The following is a 17,211-nucleotide window of genomic DNA, read 5'->3' as shown; positions in this document are numbered from 1 at the left end:
AGAGAGAAGGAGACTTCAGAGTCAAGGTTGTACCCAGTGCTAAACCATCAAGGGGTGGTGAATAAGCAATGAGATGTGTTACACTCACATGGAAGAAATCAAAGAGAGAAAACTCTTCAAGTTTCTGGAAAGGGCAAATCACTTTAGTGGAAACAGGAATGAGGTAGTGGGTGGAGCTAGATGGGGGAGCGACCACCTGGCACCTAAGGGCTCTGGACTCCACTGTCTGTACTGAAAAGACTTTCCTTAGCAGGAACAGGAATCAGATGGATAGCAGGATTATTGATAGTCATGGAGAGATGATCTTCAAAACCACGAAGATAAGGAACTTGGAATCTAAGCGTTTATATTTAACCAATATTTCATTTAAACGTGACTCTGAATGAAGATGTGATTAAGCATACTGAGTCTGAGGAAAATTAATGCTGATGTTTTATGCATTTTTGAAAGAATTCTTTAAGAAAGGAAATAAACCGAGGGGGGACAAAGCAGTAAGGTTTCAGTACATAAAAACTACCGGCAAATAATACACCATGGTGAGCCTTGAAAACACCAGGTGAAGAAAGAGAGCCCTCAAAGCTGCACCTGTGTGGCTCCATTTATAGGCAATTCCCTATTTATCTAGAAAAATCCACAGTGATGAGAAGCAGAGTAATGACTGCCAGGCCGTGGGGGCAGGAAGAGCAGTAGAGATGGACAGTGACCACTAATGGATATGGGGTAACGAATTGTTCTGGAACTAGAGAGTGGGGAGGGTCACATGACTCTGTGGCTAGACTAAAGTGGCCTGAAGTACATTTCGAAAGCATCACATGTATCATTTTGGCTTTTTGAGACAAGACTTTATTATGTAACTAAAGCCAATCTCAAGCATGCCATCCTCCTGCCTCAGCCTCTTGTGTGCTGGAGTTACTAGTGTGCACTACCACATCCAGCTAAAAATATATTTTTTAAAATAAATATGCCGAGAAAAAAAAGCAGCAGAGTCCGTAGGAGCTAAAAGAGAAGGTGGTGGGGTGGTAGGTGACATAGAATGACATACATGTATGGGAATGCCACACTGTTTTCATTATTTTACACAGTGAGTACATGCTATTAATAGATGAAGGAAATGAAAACATAGAAAGAATGGCCTAAATGTTGTCTATGGGTGTCGGTGAAGCTTGGTAGTGGGGAGTCTGTCAGTTTAGAGCCTCAGCAAAGTTGGCTTTCTTGTCATGTGTTCTGGCTCCTTTCCTCCCTCTTCCTTCCTCTCTCTCTTTTAATATCTGTTCCTCTCTTTTCATAGTTCTCTTTCTACTCTCATGGTACATACACACACATACATATACATGCACAAACATATACACACATGAACACAATACATATGTGCACACACATGCATATGAACACACACATGCACACATGCGTACATACACATGTATACAGACACACATTATGGTGATTTGAAAGAAAATGGCCCCCATAGGGAGTGGCACTATTAGGAGGTGTGGCATTTAGGTTTTTTGGCTATGACAAACAATGCTACTATAAACGTAGTTGAACACATGTCCTTGTGGCACGATTGAGCATCCTTTGGATATATACCCAAAAGTGGTATTATGGGTCTTGAGGAAGGTTGTTTCCTAATTTTCTGAGTAATCGTCACCCTGACATCCAAAGGGGCTGTACCAGCTTGCATTCTCACCAGCAATGGAGGAGTGTTCACTTTTCCCCACAACCTCTCCAGCATAAATTGTCATCATAATTTGTTTTTTGATCTTGGCCATTCTTAGAGGTATAGGATGGATTCTGAGTTGTTTTGATTTACACTTCTCTGATGACGAAGGATGTTGAGCATTTCCTTAAGTGTCTTTTAGCCAATTTAGATTTCTCTGTTGAGGGTTCTCTGTTTAGGTCTGTACTCCATTTTTTTTATTGGATTATTTGTTCGTTTGATGATCAATTTCTTAAGTTCTTTGTATATATTTTGGAGATCAGACCTTTGTCTGATGTGAGGTTGGTGAAGATCTTTTCCCATTCTGTAGGCTGTCTTTTTGTCTTGTTGACTGTGTCCTTTGCTTTGCAGAAGCTTTTCATTTTCAGGAGGTCCCATTTATTAATTGGTTCTCTCAATGTCTGTGCTATTGGGGCTATATTTAGGAAGTGGTCTCCTGTGCCAATTTGTTCAAGCGTACTTCCCACTTTCTCTTCTGTGAGGTTCAGTGTGGTTGGTTTTATGTTGCGGTCTTTGATCCATTTGGGCTTTAATTTTGTGCATGGAAATAGATATGACTCTATTTTCATTTTTCTACATGTTGACATCCAGTTATGCCAGCACCATTTGTTAAATATTCTTTCTTCCATTTGATTTTTTTGCTTCTTTGTCAAAAATCAGGTGTTCAAAAGTCTGTGGATTAATATCTGGGTCTTCAATTAGGTTCCACTGGTCCTCCTATCTGTTTTTATGCCAATACCAGACTGTTTTCAGTACTGTAGCTCTGTAGTAGAGTTTGAATTCAGGGATTGTGATGCCTCCAGAAATTCTTCTATTTTACAGGATTGTTTTGGCTATGGGGGTTTTTTGCTTTTCCATATGAAGTTGAGTACTATTCTTTTGAGGTCTGTGAAGAATTTTTCTAGGATTTTGATAGGCATTGCATTGAATCTATAGATTGCTTTCAATAAGATTGCCATTTTTACTATGTTAATTCTACCTACCCAAGAGCATGGGAGATCTTTCCACTTTCTGGTGTCTTCTTCAATTTCTTTCTTCAAAGATTTAAAGTTCTTTTCATACAAGTCTTCCACTTGTTTGGTTAGAGTTACTCTGAGATATTTTATGCTATTTGTGGCTATTGTGAAAGGTAATGTTTTTCTGATTTCTTTCTCAGCCCGTTTATTATATGTGTACAGAAGGGCTACTGATTTTTTTGAGTTAATCTTGTATCCTGCTACATTACTGAAAGTGTTTATGAGTTGTAGAAGTTCCTTCATAGAATTTTTGGGATCGGCCATGTAAACTATCATATCATCAGCAAACAGTGAGAGTTTGACTTCTTCTTCTCTGATTTGTATCCTCTTGATCTCCTTTTGTTGTCTTATTGCTCTAGCTAGGACCTCAAGAACTATATTGAATAGATACGGAGAGAATGTATAACCTTGTCTTTTTCCTGATTTCAGTGGGATCACTGTGAGTTTCTCTTCATTTAGTTTGATGTTGGCTATTATGTAGTGATGAGGCGAGCAGGCCTGCTTTTCATCCCGCCCAGCTCCCACATGGCTAGCTTTACACCCGAAATAACAACACACAAATTGTATTCATTTAAACACTATCTGGCCCATTATATCTAGCCTCATATTGGCTAACTCTCATATCTTGACTAACCCATATATAATAATCTGTATGCCACCACAAGGTCATGGCTCACTGGCATGAGTCTAGCCAGCGTCCATTTCAGGAAGGGTAATCATGGGAGTCTGCCTGACTCTGCTTTCTTTCTCCCAGCATTCTGCTCAATCTACTCTACCTATCTAAATCCTGCCCTATCCAAAAGCCAAGGCAGCTTCTTTATTAACCAATGAAAGTAACAAATAGACAGAAGACCCTCCTACATTACTATTGGCTTGCTGTATATTGTCTTTATTATGTTTAGGTGTGTTCCTTGTATCCCTGCTCTCTCCAAGACCTTTACAATGAAGGGATGTTGGATTTTGTCGAAAGCTTTTTCAGCATCTAATGAGATGATCGTGTGGTTTTTATTTGTCAGTTTGGTTACATTGACAGATTTTTGTATGTTGAATCATCCCTGCGATGAAGCTGACTTGATCATGGTGGATGATGATTCTGATGTGTTCTTGGAGTCAATTTGCCAGTATTTTATTTAGTATTTTTGCATCAATGTTCATGAGTGAGATTGGTCTGTAATTCTCTTTCTTATGTGATTTTGTTTTGTGAAAATTCCGAGTCTGTGGTAAAACTTGGTCCACGATAACAAGGCAACCATAGTTTAATACTACCGTGATGATTCTAGAGTACTGTGTTAGAGAGATGACTGACAACTCACTCAGACTCACAGTATAGAAACAGGTGGCATTCTGACCAGCAGATACAGGAAGGAGAAGAACGCCCCAAGGGATGCACAGTAGAGGAGTGGTATAGGAGCCGCCACTGCAGATGAAAAAATATTCATAAGATAGCCAAGGCTCTAAGTCCTGAGAAATTAGATTTTACATCAAGAGAACCATAATTAACTAATCAAAAAAATTAAACTGAGTTAATTCTCACTAAACATATTCAGCTGAAGTATATAAAAAAAGATAAATGCACAAGATTATGGGATCCTTTTCAGAATGGACTGTAAGAAGAAAGACAAGAGCTAGGTATAGGGTGGGTGAAAAGTGCTTAGTGACCTGGGATGGCAACTCTGGCCCACGGTAGCATTTGACTTTTTGTAGACTTTGTGTCTGTTGTCATGCTGTGAAGACACAGTGTGGGAGATGATTGCACAGTCCTAGTGGGGAAGTCTGAAGGTAGACTCATTCATCCCTTAAATTTGTACATCTAACTAATGACTATATGTGGCATTTTCATTAGTCACCAAACACTAACAGCCTTTGTACGAGGCACCATGCCACCGATGAGACTGGAGAGTTAGACAGAGACCAGAGTTCTATAGCTTGGACCTGGACTGTCCCCTGTAACACACAGTCTTTATAGACAAGTTGACTGAAGCTAGAATCACCAGGTGACATATTTCTAGATAGTTCTGTGAGGCTGTTTCAAGAGAGGTTTAGGGGAAGGGGGAAGATCCATCCTGAATACAGATGGCACCATCAAATGGTTGGGGTTCTAGATAAAATAAAAAGAGACAAGATGAAGCTAGCTGAGAACCAGAATTCATCCCTCTGTTTCCTGACCATGTATGCTGCATGACCAACCACCTCACAGTACAGATGCCATGCCTTCCCACCACAATGGTCCGACTGTCATGTCTAACCATGAGCTGAAACAAACACTTCAGTTGCATTCTTCAGGTATTTTGTCATAGCAAAAATCACCCTAAAATTAATTGTCATAACTAATTAAATTAACTCTTCCAAGGCACATATCCATAAGACTTGGTTTGGGGAGCTGGCAGAATCTTTAAGAGAGACCTAATCTTTAGGAGAGGAAGTTAGGTCATTGGAAGCCTGCCCTTAATGGGAACAATGGGACCCTGCTTTCCCTCTCTTTCCCCAGGGTGAATCATGCTAGGCAGGTGCTATACCCTGTTTATATTTTGCCAGCTCCCTACTGATTGATTTTGACACAGGTTATTACTAATTTATCCAGGCCAGCCTTGAACTCAATCTGTCGACTAGGCAAACTCTGAATTTGTGGTCATCCTGCCTTACCCTACTGAGTAGCTGGACTAACAGGGCTGAACCACCAGACCCAGATTTCAAAATAAAAGAACATATGGAAAGTCCAGTGTGGAGGACGGGCAGGAGGGGAATGGGCAGCTTGCAGGTGAGAGGGCATGGCTTGAAGTGGAACAGTAGGGAAAGAGCAGGAAATAGGCTGGTGCGAAGGATATACACACAGTAAGACTGGAGGGGGAGGGCGCTATGGTGGGCAGGGCATGGGGGAGGGAAAGGTTTGAGTCAGAGGGACGATCAGAAATGGTCCCTAGAGTGCTGGCTTCAGCAAGGAGACAGAACCTGAAGATGACAGGTGGTGAATTGTCATTACGGCTAAGCCCTTTCCTCTGGTGACATCTGCCTTCTGCTGCTAATAATCCAATTCTAGAGAGGAAGGGAGTTTCTAAACTAATTGGTGACCAGTAAGGGAAGACCCTTAGGTGAAATAACAGGAGCAATGTGAAATTCTTGACCCAGTCATCGGCAGAAAAGAAAGAGTCTGGATAGTTCAGGCTCAGAAAAATGTCTCTGTGTTACTAAGCCCTAAGCATCAACTACGACACCTTTTTCTAGTGTTTCCTCTGACACATCCTTGCACACAGCACTGGCTAATGAAGATGGCCTGGTTTCAGTGCCCTTTGCCTTTTTTATTTTTTAATACTTTAGACTTTATGAACAGAAGCCAAAAAGGCCAACAAAAAGACCACACTCGGTCAGACAGGGATGCTTACTGAGCTTGTAAATGTGGACTCTCCTGCCACCCTGAAGAGGGCCTGGTCACTCTTCTGCTGTCCTGAAGAAGTGAAGAACAAATTACTCCCAAGGAAAAATGCAGAAACAAAACTTCTTGGCGGTCTACATGATTGTATAGTCATCTAGGGAGAAACTGAGAGCACTGTTACTTTTCAGGGGTTCCCATGGGCAGAAACTGGGGAGATGGGTTTTAGCCTCAGCACCCCCTCACCTCCTCCTCCCCACTTCTGGATCTCCATGAAGTTTGCAACCGACACACTACCAAGATAGGTCTACCTCATGACAGACCAGAAACAATAGAGGTAGCTGATGATGGCTGAAACCTTTGAAACCGTGAGCCAAAATAAATCTTTTCTCCTTAAACCTTTCTCCCATGTCACAGTGATGGAAAGAATAACACAGCTCTCCAGTGCCAATCGTTCCCATGGGAACCTAAAAGGAGCCTGTGCTTCTGGTGCTGGGCTATTCCTGTATCTTTGCCGGGCAGTGGAAGAACATCTGCTGGAATGGTTCGTCGGAACAAGCAGGCTAGCCTGGGCTCACCTCGGGTGTTACAAAATAGGTCAGCTGGTTCTCCTGGCAGCAAGGCAGTCCTGCATTGATAAGCAGTCCAGATGGGGCTGTGGTAATCCCTGTCCTCTCTGTGTCTAAATCCTCTTCCTAGCAGGGAGGGAGCAGGGTAGAGTACAGCAAGCTTCTCTGGTGAGGGGTCCTGCAGGCCAAGGGTGGTGGTGAGAAGAGGGCCTCGGGTTGAAGGATTGGGTGAGCCTGCCCCTTGGGAGGGTGTGCACTCACCAAGAAGCAGGAGTAAGCCAATGGTGACAAGCCTACGAAGAGTTCACAGCCACTCTCAAGTCTAGGAGGACAGGTAGCATGGGTGCTAAATGACAGCCCACATCACGGGGAACCACTGAGGTGAGTGCTGTGGTCTAAGAGCTTCGCATGATAATTATCTGGATAAATGATATGTTAGATCAGTCCCAGCTCTGCTGTGTAGGTGGGTCTGAAATGTCCCCAAAGGAGTGAGTGTTAAAGGCTTGCTTCTCGGCTCAGTTCTATTGGGAGGTTGTAGAACCTTTAAGAGGCGGAGCCTAAAGGGAAGGCTTTAGATCACCAGGGATTACAGAAGCCTGGCCCTTCCCACCTCTGTCTTTCATTTTGTGACCATGAGGTGAGCATTTTGCTCTGCGGTGTTCCCACCATGACGAGTTATCTTAGTACAGGCCCAGAGCAACAGAGTCACCAACCGTGGACTCTGAATTAGTGAATCAAAAATCCACCTTGTCTCTGTCTAGGTTGCCTCGGGTGTTTGGTTAATGCCCATAGTTGGTGGTCTAGTTGCTTTTGTTTCTGTGATGATGAGATAAGGTGGGGGGGGGGCATGGCAGAGGAGGCTGACTGGCAACATGTGGCTCTAGCTGAGCCTTGGATTTGATGTGCATGTTTGGTTTTGGAGAGAACCGTAGGTATTGCTTTACTAAAACCAGTATTTAATACTTGACAGTGAGGGCTATTGCTTTGCCCTCCTATTCCACGCTTTTCTCTTTAGACAGGTTTCACAACAACTCAGACTGGCCTCAAACTCAAGATCTTCTTGCTTTGTTTGTTTGTACCTTAGTTTTAAAGATGCTTACTAGGCTGGACTCAACTTCTGGGCTCCAGAAATCCTCTCTCCTTAGCCTCCCCAGTTACTGGGATTTCTGATGTATATCACCACATTTGGACTATAATTTTCCTTTCATTTCCATGTGTCCAAACAAGAACTTCCCCAGGGCGAGCAGAACTCAGTACAGTGGATGGGCACACAGCGTCAGGCAGTTTGGCTAGGTACATTCGCAGCCTTTGGAAGACTTCAGGCTCAGCCCTTATTAGTGTTCCAAGGGACATTTGTGATCTTTTCCTGATACTCTAGGTCCATCTGAGTTTTGGAGGGTTGACCCCATCTTTGACTTGCAAGGGTGATATGAGGCCAAAACTGCCTCAGACATAGAACTAGATGCCAGGAAAGTCTGATCATCCAGATCAAGCCAGCTGAAGCCAGTAGGACTCAGTTCAAGGCCTTCTATTGCAGCTGTTGAGGGGTTGTAAGGAGGGGCCACTTGTTGGTTCCTGGCCACTTAGCCCCAAAATAATCACACAGAAACTGGTATTAATTAAATCACTGCTTGGCCCATTAGCTCTTGCTTCTTATTGGCTAACTCTTACATATTAAGTTAGTTGTTATGCTCAAACCCTAAGTTTGGCACATCTCAGCCCTATGTTGCCTCTAGTCTATAATGTGGGATTCCCCTCTGTATGCTGTGACTATCATTGGTTAATAAAGGAACTGCTTTGGGCCTATATCAGAGCTATAGGGAACAGAGCTAGGTTGAGAAAATTAAACAGAATGCTGGGAGAAAGTAGGCAGAGTCAGAGAGAGAAGCCATGGAGCCACCATCGGAGACAGACGTGCTGAAACTTTGCTAGTAGGTCACGACCTCGAAGGGATGCACAGATTAATAGAGATGGGTTAAATTAATATGTAAGAGTTAGCCAATAAGAAGCTAGAGCTAATGGCCAAGCGGTGATTTAAATAATATAGTTTCTGTGTGATTATTTCGGGGCTAAGCAGCCAGAAACCAACAAGCAGGTCCCTCCAACAAGTCTAATGCTTTTGATTTTACGATTTTATGGCACGCTTCCATTTATGCCCTCACCCTGTGTGATACTATGACGCACCAAGAAAAGTCAATTTGGTCTTCATTCCCAGGTCCTGGTACTGAGCTCCTAAAACCCCTTGGAATTTCCTGAGTGGAGGAGGTAAGTCTCTTTCAACCATGCCCCAGTGACAGTCTTTAAGGATAGGAGCTGGTTGCTAAGGGAACCAACAAATGAGGCTTAGCACCTTCAGCGCTCTACTTCTTGGTCAATGATTTCATGAGTCAGATCTATAGAATGTTCGAGATGCAATCTCGTTCCAGTTTGAATCTGAAATGCCCCCATGTACTCATGTTGGATACTATGTCCCAGATGGAAACTTTAGCTCCCTGATGCAACTCTGGGAGGTGGTGCCTGGCTGAAGGCCGCAGGTCACTGGGGCCAGACCTTCAGGTGTTTTTATCCCTGGATATTTCCAGTCACTTGCTATTTTCCAGCCCACTGTAACATGAGCTGCTCTGCTCCATGGTCCCCTCCCTACCCTAGTGAGCTGAATCCCTCCAAAACCATGGGTCAAAATAAAACTTTCCTGTTATTTGTTTGTTTGTTTTCCAGGTATTGTGAGCAAAGGGATGCGGAAGCTAGCTAATATTCGTCATAAAGACCCTTAGACCGCAGGCTTTGGAGAGCTTCCAGGTTGGTGAACACAGAGGGACTGGGAGGGTAAAGACCCCAAGGAAACTCACCGCCCTTCCTGTGTACCTGACTCTGTGTACCTCGTCCTTCTGGCTGTTCCTAGTTGTTCCCTTTATAGTGAATCAGTAACCATGACCAAGCTTTCTACCCCAAGGAGGATGCAGGGAGCTTTTGATTTATAGCCAGTCGATCTCAAGTTTGGTAGGCCAGTATGAAACCTGCAACCTGTGATGATGACAGTCCTGTGAGGCCTGGGGGCGCGTGCTACCTCTAGGAAGCCAGTGTGAAGATCACTTAAACGGTAGGATGCAATTGGATGGTGTGGGAGAGGATTCCTCCCTACGCAGTTGGCATCAACCCTGAAGTGTGTGTGAATACAGAGAAAGGCATCTTTGGGGCTTTGGAATAAGATGTAACAACTCTGTTTTCTTTCTTTCTTTGTTTTTTTACTATGGCCCCCAAACACCCTTCTGTTCTTTCTAATTCAGTCTCCTTCACTGGTACCATGCCTCCTGCTAAGGCTTTCCCCACACTATCCTTGACCTCTGAGCCTAGAGTCTAATGTAGCACCCAACCCCCATGCTTACAGGAGGTGTGATTCTGCTAACAGCTGTTTGGAGTCTCTGTGTAGGGAAAGGAAGGGCGGGCTAGAGGAAGACTGGCAGGTGGAGGAGGCCTGGTCCTCTCTCTCTGTAGGTGAAGTGTGGGCACGTCTGGCCTCTCCACGGCCTCCACAGGAAGGGTTGTGTTGGTGGCCTTGACCTTCTATTGTTTTTAAGCAGCTGTTAGCTGAACAAAAGACAAATGAAAACTTTCTGTGGTTGACATTGAAAAAATGGCTGGCATGTCAGATGGTAACTCATTAAGGAATTCCCATTCATCAAAACAATTCATTTTTGTTTGAAGAGGCAAAATAAGCCGTTTCTTGCTGGCTTCAATGTCAGCCTCTCTGGCCACACGTGGCTCTGGTTTATTTGCAGTAATTTCTATTCTCAAATTCTAAGAGCTTTGAGGGCCTGTTTGGAATATTTTAAGTCAAATTCAACTGTTTTACTCAGATAAGTCCATAGGAGCTCATTTTCCTCTATATTTTTTCCTTTACAATTCTAATCACCGAGACTGGCATTTAATCATTAAAAGATGGGAAGATACACACCAAGTGGGTTCTTTTTTTTTTTCTTCCAGAAATTGAAATATACCAAAGAATTTGAATCCGTCACTGTACTGTGCATAGGAAAATGGTTTCCGGGTGGCTTTAAAATGCTTTCCTAATGGGAGGAATTGTTCAGAGTTTCTTAGAATCCTGAGCCCTAATTAAATTTTATAAATGTTCAGTTGTAAAGTTTAAAATCTGTCACTAGAAAGCACATGTAGTTGGTGTTTGTAGCTGTGTTTGGTCAAGTACCACAGAAACCCAACTCTACACCTCCCCCTTAACAGGTTTTCCCTCAAGAGTCTTTGGTCAGGGTTATTTCCCAACGACTGGCCTTATATTTCTCATCTCCCAGGTTTAATCTTCAGGAAGTCCCCATTCTCCTTCCGTCCCCTGCAGCCTCACTCCTGCAAGCCCAGTTACCTTTCAACCCCCTCAGTGCCGGCTCTCACCTGTCACTGTTATTTTCCTTTCTCCCTGGGTAGATCAGGGAGAGCTCAAAACCCTGGCTGAGGTCAGGTGAGCGTTTCAGTGTGCCAGCAAACCAGGAACAATGAGAAACAAGCAAAGGCTTGCACCAGAGCCATGGGAAACTGGAACAGGAGTGTCGTGAGGAAGAAGGCAACCTCTGCTCACCTCCACCCTGGGCTCCAGGAAAGATTTCCAAACTGGAGTCACCAGACCTCACTTCCAAGAGAAGCCAGCGCTTTAGACTTTAGTATAAAATCTCTCCGTTTTAGAAACTGCAGTTCTTCAAAACCTTGAAGATGAGCATCCTCCAAGCTGACAACTATCCCATCGCGCTAGGGAATTCTTTACTTGGGTGTTAACATTTACTAATTGTTGAGATACTGATTTCCATCCCTCCGTGCGCTTGTCCAGGGGTCTTGCAAGTTAACTCCTCATGTTGGGAAGCCTGCTGCTCTTCAAATGGCCTCTCCAGGCACAGAACCAGAGCTCCTGGGGAAGCAAGCAGAGTAAATGGCTGCAAGTTTCTCTGGGTGTGATGGTTTTCTTTGACCTCATGTCAGGGTCAGGAGGTCAAGGAAAGGTAAGTAAAAAAACAAAAACAAAAACCCGCACATCCATGAACAATGAACATTCACATGCAGGGACAGAGAGAGAGAGAGAGAGAGAGAGAGAGAGAGAGAGAGAGAGAGAGAGAGACCCCCATACACCCATGCACATTCACATTCAACCACACACACACACACGAAGGGGCGCATGCACATATGCATGCACACACTATTTCCTGGCTCATTTTCTTCTCCTCACCTACTCTTGATGCTCATTTTCACCTGTACAAAACATACCCTCTGACTAGGGTTTCCAGTGCTGTGAACAGGGGTAAAGAAAGGGTATTCTCAGTTCTGCCCTCCCCGCACCAACGTCAGCTGGCCACTCCAGCAGGGCATGGAGACAAGCCCTTCCCCAGGGCAGCTACTCTAGACAGCCCCTGGAAGCTCCAGAGAGGGCAGGATTGGCTCATCCCAGGTAATGTTTTCCCTGGGGGCCTTGGATCAGGCTGATGCCCTTGTCCTGTTTACCCTGAGTACCCTCCTAATGCCAGCTATCATCCCTAGGGCTCCCAGAAGGAGCCGACTTCTCACTCACCCAAGCCCTTCTCCTGCTGTACCGTCCTAGTTTCCAAAAGTCTGGAGGAGCTCTACACAAAGTGCCCTGCAATCAGGCATGGGAAACCCCTACAGATCAGTCAATCTTTTTAACATATAGGCAAAAAAAGGTCTTAGAACTGTGTTCTTGTATGTGAGGGGGCACCGTAAAGAAACTCCCGGCACGACTGCCCCATTACTGTAGATATGAAATAGACAGAGAGGGGCGGGGGGCTAGGGAGGTGGGAGAAAATTTGCACCAAGAGTGCAGATAGTGATATGGTAAGAGATAGAGAATAAAGGAGGGAGGGAGGGAGAGAAGGAGGGAGAGAGAGAGAGAGAGAGAGAGAGAGAGAGAGAGAGAGAGAGAGACGCAGGGATAATGGAGACTAGCAGGTTGTAAGGAGAGTGAGTAGCTGGGAAGAGAGAAGAGCCAGGAGACGGCATGGGGAGCCTGGAGGCCCGCATGGGCTTTGATATGCAGCCACAGGAACAGGTCAATGGAGCCATATGTCCCTTCTGCCAGAGGTAAGGAAAATGACTCCTTTTGGCAGATGGGAACCAGTTTCACAAGTTCCTGAGGAATTCTGGCTTTTATGTTGTTGCCAGAAATCCTATAGTCTAGCTTGAGTTCGTTTCTGGATACTTGGGCAGCCTGAGACCTAAAAGTTCTGGGGTGTGGGGGTGCTTCTAGCAACCAAACTAGATCTTGTCATGATGCTCCAATTAGTTCGCAGACCCAGTTCTTTACTGCAGTAATTCTAGGCCTTTGATAGCATTTACGTGGTTGTTTTCCTTGCAGTGGTTTTACTGCGCGGCGATCTGCGCATGAACTTAAGCACTGTACAGCATTTTTGTAGTTCTGATCTCACTTCCACTTTAACAAACAAACCCTGTGGCTCCACCGGTAAAACGTCAGCTCCCCTCCCACCCCCTTTCCCAAGTTAGCCATGTTTTTATTAGGTTAATGCTGAACTCACCTATTCATCACGAAGAGCTGGCATTTGGGGCCGCATTTGCTCCTTGTCTCATGTTTGTTTGTAAAGTTCATTGTGTGGTTTCTAATATGCTTTCCGGGTTAAACATTTCTAAATTTCAGGTAGTCAGAATGAGTCAACCTTGTACAGCAAAGCGTATATGATAAACAGCAAAAACAGGCTCTCACAGTTCCCCAGGCAACGTATAACATGGTAACCGTGAATATTTTACAGACAATATGTCACAGCCTCAGCAATCTGGGAAAGAAGGAAGGGGAAGAACTGGGACCCTCATGGATCCAACTCCCCAGCCCCCCTCTTTCAATGTGGGGTCAAGTTTCCAAGAAAAGCTACACAGTGGTGTCATCCTAGCTGGTCTTTGCCCTCCCAATATATTTGCTTTACGTAATTTGCCGAACATTCATGAATATTAATATGAATAAGACATGTGTGACTATTAAATAGACCTGGTAATCAGATTTCTCTGAGTTTTTCTCAAATTCATTTACTCTTTGTGATGATGATGATGATGATGATGATGATGTGTGTGTGTGTGTGTGTGTGTGTGTGTGTGTGTGTGTGTGTGTGTGTGTGTGTGTGTGTGTGTGTAATACCATGGGTGGTACTGGTGGAAACCCAAAGAGAGCATAGGATCCCCTGGAGCTGAAGTCATCGGAGGTTGCAAGCTGAGACCTGGACTTGGGTATACTAAAAGAACAGCAGATGCCACCGAGCTCCAAGTCGGATCTTCAGCCCCCGAGCTTCCTTTGAGTAGACAAAAGCTCTCACGTCAGGAAGACTTGGAGACTCTTCTGATGATGCTGGCGGTTAGATACAAGAAAATCTCCAAGGAAACTCTCCTGTCAAGTATTAAACTGTGATACTGGCTGACACACACTTTCACTCTTTCCCTGTGACTTCTTCCTCTTTTTAACAAAGTGATTCACGGCTCCTGACATGTGCACAGGTGGTTGAAGTTTACAGTGTGATTTGCTGGTTGTCATTCAGCTGACTGCTGTATTTATGATAGTTCTCAGATAGTAGACCACAGACTAGAATTCTTTTCTGGTGTAGAATGATTTTCTTTCCTGTTTAATGGGGCTTAGTCATACACAGAGAAGGGTAGCTGCGAACGTTTGTGAGGTATTCTTAGCGCTCCGTCACTAGTTCAGGAAACAGAAAATCCACCAAAGTGAATACAGCTCTTTAAAATGTATTACCTCTCCCAGTGGCCAAAGTTGAAATAATTTTAAAAGCAAAATAACACAGGGTGGGAGATAATACAAAACATGATGTTGTGGGATAATCTTTTTGTACACTGTGGAGATGTGTCTCTGCCAAGGCTCCTTCTGATTGATTTAATGAAGAACAGAATGACCAATAACTAGGCAGGAGAGGATAGGCAGAACCTTCAGGAAGACAGAAGAACTCAGAAGAAGAATCTGAGGAGCAGAGATTTTGCCAGCAAGATATGGAGGAAGTTGGACATACAGTATGAAGCAGAGATAACAAGTCATGTGGCAGAATGTAGATTAGTATAAACTGGTTAATAAATTTTAAGAGATAGTTGGGAACAAGCCTAAGCTAAGGCCAAACTTTCATAATTAATAAGAAGTCTCCATGCTATTTTTTAGGAACTGGTGGTCCAAAAAAAATCCATCTACAGCACAAAACAAATATTCATGAATTCATGATGATACAAATAGATGATTGAGTAAATGAATGAGAGAGAAAAGATAATTCTCCTTGGCAGAAGAATTCCAAACACTTTATGTCAATAGTCAACCTTCAAGGAGGTGAAATCCTAACTCAGCATTCTTCAAGTGTGGGTTGAGCATAGTAACTACCATTTCACAAGGGCAGTGTATAGACAGACAGACAGACAGACAGACAGATAGACAGACAGACAGACAGATAGATAGTAAATTCACAGTGAAAACCATGATAGACAGGGCTGTACTCTGGAGGTCAAAGCAAATACCAACAGTGATAAATCACCTTGTAAGTGTGAACCTGTTAAGGTGTGATTCTTGTGTGTCCCTTAACTGCTCATGTGTTAGAAGCTTGGTGCCCAGCAAGGAACTACTGGGAAGTGGTAAAGCTCAGCCAGAGGGCTTTAGGGTATTGGGATCATTTTTGCAAAGGTTAATGTGGGACTCTGTAGTCTTCTTGCTCTTTTTATTTTTTGACAATTGTATGCTAACTTGTGATGGGTCCCAAAAATCACAGAGCCAATTGATTTTTGTGGTATGTTTAATTGAACTATGACACCCCAAGACTGTGTTAATAATAAAAGTTAACCTTGAAGGGGGTGGTGCCAGTGACTAGCTGACCAAAATTAGCCATAGAGAAGCCATAAATACAGATAGAGAAGATGCACAGGAAAGAGTAAGGAAAGACTTAGAGATTTCATAGTCTCTTTGATCTGGGAAGTGTGGAAAGAAGGTGCTTTTAAAAAGGCTATCACCTCCTCAAAAGAGAGAGCAGATGGACAGGAGCCAGCTGTTTTGAAAGATCAGCAATAACAGTGACTCAGATTCCCAATGTGGGCTCCCCCTAGTCTGTTGGTGTCTCACTTTGGAGCAGATGGCCACAGTTTGTGTGACCTATGAAGACAAGACATTTCCCTACTGGAGGACTGTAGCTAAGACTCCAGGAACCCTCAGGCCAGGCCTGGAGAGCACAGGCCAGAACGTGTGACCTACATATCTGGAGTTTATTGCAGACAGGATCATCTCAAGAGCCTCTAAAAACCAGGGTTTCCCTAAGTCTCATACGGTGGCCTCTGAACCAACTGGGCTCTCCTGTCCCCTTTGAAGAGGCTGAGAAACTGAAGTACAGTGCAGAAAACCTCAGACCTGGGGTGAGAACACCTGGGTTAGGCACTCCAGAACCCCGAGCATCTAAAGTCCCTTGGATTCCTGAGGCATTCAAAACTGCCACTACATCTATGGCAATGATGAACAGAGTTCTGCCTTCAAAGTGGCAGATGGCCCTTTCCCACCTCAGAACCTATCCCAGGTCCAATTCTTATCATATAAATGACCAGAGTCAGGTCAGAACGTGATGTGGTTAAAGATGTATCTGCCTTGGCAAGTGAGGAAGGGGGCTACATGCCAACAAAGCTGTGGAACTAGCTAACATGCACCCAGAAGCTGAAGGAGTGTGTGTAGAGTAGGACCTCGAGAGTACTTGGTTAAGGGGAAAACAGAGTGAGGAAGTCCGAAAGGAAAGCTTGTCAATATGGTTCCCTTCTCCTTTGATACAGAACTGCCTACCCTGCCAGGACCCTGGGAGACTGTGCCCTGGGGATATATTATCAGAACCACTAAATGATTGTTGTGTGAACTGGTGGAGCAAGAGCCCAAAAGGCTCCGATGAGTGCATGGGTGTGATTAGCTACCTCAGAAAATCCACCCACTGACATGGGAAGCCTTAGGAAGGTGAGCCAGAAGGTGAAAAAGAAATCCCATAACCATCTAGACCCACATCACTTGATAAAGAGGAATTCAGTATTCCAGCCGTGTGAAGACATTGCCCCCAGTGCAGCATGGAAAACATTGATGGAAGAGCCTCAATGTTGAGTAACCTGGGATTGGTTGTCCTCTGCAGTACTTACTGATGGTGAACATGATGATATAGAATCCCACTCCCTGATGACGGTAAGCAGGGTAGGGCCCCAAATAATGAAGGTTAAATGTTGGGTTTAGCCCATCAGAATCAAGGTGGGTACAGATGGTTAACAGTGCTTGGTGCAGAAAAGATGGACACGGCAAGGGTATCGCTCTCTATGTATGTACTAAAAGAGATTAGGCTGAAGAGAGGGCTCGGTGGTCAAGATTGACAGCTGCTCTTGCAGAGGAGCCAAGTTTAGTTCTCAGCACCCTTAATCAAGTAACTTAACCACCTGCAACTCTAGCTCCAGGGGGACCTAATCCCTCTGGATTCTCAGGGACCAGTGAGAGAGAGAGAGAGAGAGAGAGAGAGAGAGAGAGAGAGA

General features: G+C 44.2%; 1 long non-coding RNA gene across 2 annotated transcripts in view; it reads left to right on the top strand.

The window, feature by feature from the left end:
- LOC113456204 overlaps positions 1–13,658 on the top strand; it is a 79,389-nt gene extending 65,731 nt beyond the window's left edge. The window contains exons 3-6 of one of the 2 annotated variants that reach the window (XR_003377062.1): positions 8,885–8,934; positions 9,388–9,468; positions 11,504–11,672; positions 13,446–13,658. This is a non-coding gene — a long non-coding RNA (uncharacterized LOC113456204). Of the gene's footprint in view, positions 1–8,884; positions 8,935–9,387; positions 9,469–11,106; positions 11,673–13,445 lie in introns of both variants that reach the window. The other variant, XR_003377061.1, reaches the window with a different exon arrangement.
- Positions 13,659–17,211: the final 3,553 nt, after the last annotated feature.

The sequence above is a fragment of the Microtus ochrogaster genome, chromosome 6 (genome assembly GCF_000317375.1).
Source record: "Microtus ochrogaster isolate Prairie Vole_2 chromosome 6, MicOch1.0, whole genome shotgun sequence".
In the NCBI taxonomy this organism is placed as follows: Eukaryota; Metazoa; Chordata; class Mammalia; order Rodentia; family Cricetidae; genus Microtus; species Microtus ochrogaster.
This window is presented reverse-complemented; position numbering and strand designations above follow the sequence as displayed.